We start from the raw sequence: 5539 nt of genomic DNA on the forward strand, positions 1-5539 counted from the left end.
GCAAAGGGCGTGGTCTCAAGGTCACTTCAAAGTTGACCAAATATTACATTTTATTAAAATATTGATATTTTGCTTACTATAAGGACTAGGATCATCACATCTTGTCAGTTGATGCATCTAAGGACCTCATATCATGTTTTTAAATTTTGCGGCCATTCTTTTTCAGAATGATTTAAAGGCATATTTTGAACAATTTATGGCCTATGATCACCAAACTTGGTCAGTTGATGTATCTTGGGTACTCGAAGTACATTAACTAAAAAGTAGGTCACCTTGACCTACTTTTTGAATTTTATGGCTAATTTTTTTTCAAAACAATTAAGGTCATTCATTCGAATGCTGAGAGGTTCGGAATCAGTAAATCTTGTAAGATGATGCATCTTGGGCAATAAAACATATTTAGTAAAAAGTAGGTCACGGTGACCTACTTTTTGAACTTTGCAGACATTCAGTTTCAAAGTGTTTTAGAGGCATTATTTGGACATTTTAAGGCCTATGATAATAAAACTTTGTAAGTTGATGCATCTTCGGTCCTCGAAAAACTAGCCAAAAGTAGGTCACCTTGACCTACATTTGAAATTTTATGTTTATACTTAAATATTAAGGGTACTATCTGGCTTATAATCAAAATTAGTCAGTTGACGTATCTTGGGTCCTCGGAGTAGGTCGACTTAAAAGTAAGTCACCTTGACTTACTTTTCAATTTATGAGACTATAATTAAAATTTCATGTACTAATTGGTTTAGAATCGTCAAATTTTGTCACTTCATGCATTTAGGGTCTTCGGAGTAAGTCAACTGAAAAGTAGGTCATCGTGACCTACTTTTGAAAATTTATGGCTTTAATTTAATATTTCAGGTACTAATTGCCTTAGAGTCATCAAACTCAGTCAGTAGATGCATCTCAGGTCCTTGGAGCACGACAACTGAAAAGTAGGTCACCTAGACCTACTTGTGAAATTTTATGGCTGTATTTAATATTTTTGGGGCACTATTTGGCTTAGAATCATCGAAATTTGTCAGTTGATGTATCTTGGGTCCTTGGAGTAGGTCGACTGGAAAGTAGGTCACCATGACCTCCTTTTTAATTTAGATGACTATAATTAAATATTTTGGGTAATAATTGGCTTAAAATCATCAAACTATGTTCGTTGATGTATCTTGGGTTCTCGGAGTAGGTTGACTGAATAGTAGGTCACAGTGACCTACTTTTGAAAATTTATGGCTTTAATTAAATATTTTCAGGTACTAATTGGCTTAGAATCATCAAACTTTGTCAGTTGATGTATCTTGGGTCTTTGGAGTACAACTGAAAAGTAGGTCACCATGACCTACTTTTGAAAATTTATGGCTTTTAATAAATATTTCAGGTACTAATTAGCTTAGAATCAACAAACTTTGTCAGTTGATGCATTTTGGGTCTTCAGAGTACGACAACTAAAAAGTAGGTCACCATGACCTACTTTTGAAATTTTATGGCTGTATTTAATATTTTCGGGTACTATTTGGCTTAGAATCATCAAAATTTGTCACTTGATGCATCTTGGGCCCTCTGAGTATGTCAACTGAAAAATAGGTCACCATGACCTACTTTACAATGTATATGGCTATAATGAAATATTTTCGGGTACTAATTAGCTAAGAATCATCAAACTTTTTCAGTTGATGCATCTTGGGTCTTCAGAGTAAGTTGACTGAAATGTAGGTCACTGTGATCTACTTTTGAAATTTTATGGCTTTTTTTAAATGTATCAGGTACTAATTGGCTTAGAATCATCAAACTTTGTCAGTTGATGCATTCTGGGTCCTCAAAGTATGTCATCTGAAAAGTAGGTTACTGTGACCTACTTTTGAAAGTTTATGGTAATAATTTAAAAATATTTTAGGTATTACTATGCTTAGAATCATCAAACTTAGTTGATGCATCTTGGGTCCTCAGAGAATGACAAGTGATAAGCAGGTCACCTTGACCTACTCTCAGGTACTAATTGGCTTGGAATCATCTTGGGTTCTCAAAAATGTTTCATCTTAAATGTAGGTCATGATGACTTACCTTTGGAATTTCAAGGCTTTATCTTAATATACAGGATACTTAGAGGCTTCAAATAGAAGTGATAGGTTGTACAGTTTACCAGAAGAGCGATTCAAGGCTCTTTGGCCTCTTGTTACATCTCAAAATGATTACCTGTGTAGTATTTGAATTAGCGTTGGTTTTAAAAATAATTGAAGTAATAACAAACTAAAAATACATATTCAAAAACGCTTTTAATGTAAAAAAATAAAAACTACCATTATACACCTAACAACACATTAATAAGAACGTATTATTATGGATCCCCAAAGAACCAGTAAAAAAGGAAGTATGAAGTGGGGATATATGTATATGCGATTTCCGCTCTCTTCGTTTACCTGCAGAATGTGTTGTGAAACAAAACTCTGCAGTTGTATATGTTATACCTGAGTTGTATATGTTATACCTGCAAACAATTAGTATGCTGTATGCAATGTTTTCGTTTGCTGCTGGACAGCAGGTGCCCGCTGTGTCGAAGCGGCACTGCAACAAGTAAGTTCTTATACTGATTAATTATGAATATTATATGTTTAAAATAGACTGTTTTTTGTGTTGTTTTTTTCCCCTTTATTTTCTTTCAGATGACGTCTTCTCATAAAAGTGAGATGGTTGGGGAGGGGGAGGGTAACTTGATAAGTAAAGATAAGTAAAACTATTACTCTATTTTAATATGATTTTAAAATCTATTTTACTTCTCCGTCTATTAGAAGTGTTTTAAAATAGGTTTGATTTACTTTTTTTTTTTTGCAAACAACTCGTGTATCTTCATGAATGGGAAAAGGGGGGGGGACTTCTTATAGCATTCTATCGAAATGTGTATATCATCCAATGTTTATAACGTAGGATTACGCACTAAGGTTTTATTTGGACACAGTCCGGTTTGAAGTGTGACCGACGTAAATGCTCGATAACCAGATAATGATACTAATTATGGTAAGTAAAATAAAACAATGTCAGTTTTAAATAATGTCATTATTTACTATTAATGGATAAATAAAAGATAATATAATTATGAGAATTTAGTTGTAATCTTCAGTTCTAATCTCCCTAAAATGTACTGTGTATGTGGTAAAGTGTAAATATTTGAAACGAGTATATATTTTGAGAATTTTAGGATTTTGTGTTTATTTGACATGTTTAGTATTATTATCTACAAAATAATTTGATATTATTATTTACAGGAAATTTATTTAATTTAACTTAATATTTATATTTCAGCAATTTATTATTTATTTAAGGTATATTATACTTTAGAAGATAAAATTAGTTAGGAATTGCTTTAGTATTAATAAATATAAGTTCCCCTTATTGTAATAAACTTTGAGAGGTCAGTGACCTATGAAGTGACCCATCAGTGAGATTTCATTGGCCGAGGTTTTGGAGGGAAATCTCTTTGTGGGCAGTGTATTTTTGGTCAGAATTGGTCATACCAGTCTTTTTGTCTAAACTGACAGGATGCCTTGATTTCCTGATCTCATTCAACTTGGGTGTAGCAGTTTATTCTCTTTAAGTGTTCAATTCCAGAATTTCAGGTCTGTTTTTAATATTATTAAGGTCTTCCGTTCCAACGGAAGACCTTCTACTGATTCTGATGGTTAAGATTATTATTATTTTTTTTAAGGTCTTCCGTTTCTAACGGAAGACCTTCTACTGATTCTGATGATTAAGATTATTCTTATTATTCTTTTTTTTCCCTAGATGCCAACTTTGAAGCTTCATATCTTCCTCATTTCTGAACGGATTTTGTTCAAATTTTCAGAGCTTTTAAACTTTACAAAACAATCTCAGAATACTGTAATACAATTCGGAAATTACCTTCTGTTCACGAGTTATTCCCCTTTGATTGAAATTTTTATGCCTCTGGTTTCCAGACAAAGGCTCTGAAAATGTAATAAATGGAGCACAAAACCCTTTGAAATTGAAAAGAAGAAGCATTGAAGTTGTGCACATCGGTTTTTGTTTTTTGATTTTTGCATTAAAAATGGCCCTAGAGAGGGGTCAAAAGTTAGAAAGCGAAAAAGAGCAAAAATTTTGACATATTTTCCTTTACATCTTTAAAACTAAAAATATTTTGTTAAAACGTGTAGAATAAAAGTTGTGCAAATTAGCAAGAGCTTTCATTTGATATCATTTAGAAGGGGCTGACCCCTAAAATGAGGGATCTAGAGCCCTTGGAAGTTTTCGCTTTATAACTCAGAAACGGTAAATATTTCGATATGGCTTTCGGAATTAAAGTTGTTCTTTAACACCTTATTAATCTCATACAAATGTTGTTTTGTTTGAGTATTGCGTAATATGTAGGTAAAACGCAGGTCCCGTAAACAGGTAAGCGTTTTCATTAGGCAAGTAAATCAGAACTCTTCATGTGTATAACTTTAACAAACTTGCAATAAATTATATACCCTACTGTATTTATTGCTAATTTTCTTCTAAATAAGGTTTTAAACGTGTTCTGTGGTTCACTCATAAACTATTTTTTACAACTTTCTTTTCTTTTTTAATTTAGATTTAAAGGGAACACGTCTTCAAATAAAGGAAGGAATTAAATGTATCTATATAACTATATAAGTAATATTAAACTTTAAGCATCGAATAATTAATGATCATTAACTATACGCATTTTACCAGTTTACGTTCTCCATGTTCACCTCGATGTTTATAGTTATGTAAACAACCTGCGATCCCACGTTGCCGAGGTCACCAGTGTACCAGCCACCTGCGGTCAAAAGCCATGTAAACAAAACAAACATCTGAGAAGACAAATCCATTGTGTAGAAACTACGATTAATGAAACATAATGTTTTTTTTATTTATATCGAATCTTTAAGATAACTTAATCTCATCTTTGATTTAATCTTAATTCCAAACACTAGTGCATAAAATCATTACGAATTTTAATCGCTTTCACCGACCTGGTCACTGTGGACACAATACGATTTAAAAAAAACCCCAATTTATTTCTGTATCCCGTGTTATTGTATTCTATTTCAATTGTAATTGAAAAGGTCCTACGGCAAAGAATTGCAATTAGTGATGGAAATATAAAGTATTAATATTTGTGTAAAGTATAATTTTTACTATCAGTCTCTTGTTTCTTCATTTAATTTTTCATTTAATATTAAATAAACTATATACATAAAATAATACTTTTAAACATACAAAAATTCACGCCCTCTTACAGCAGACAGTTTACATTCCGCTCTGTCTCTGTGTTTCACTTCAAAATTTGTAACCCACTCGTCGTTCACACGTGGCCGCAGAGATTAGCGAGCCGCGGTCATATCGGTGTTAAAATGCAATGTGTACTCGTAGCGATTAATGGAAAATTGTGTTTGAGATCATTTCAAATCTTAAATATTATTTTATTTCACTCTATCTCACGCTTATTTTTATCATTATCTTATCCGCCTGTGTATTTATTCATTTTAAGTTTTATGCATTTTAATTGCCGACTTAACCACTAAGTTTG

The sequence above is a fragment of the Saccostrea echinata genome, unplaced genomic scaffold (assembly GCF_033153115.1).
Source record: "Saccostrea echinata isolate AGI-Se365-2 ecotype Australia unplaced genomic scaffold, CSIRO_AGI_Sech_v1 ptg000005l, whole genome shotgun sequence".
In the NCBI taxonomy this organism is placed as follows: domain Eukaryota; kingdom Metazoa; phylum Mollusca; class Bivalvia; order Ostreida; family Ostreidae; genus Saccostrea; species Saccostrea echinata.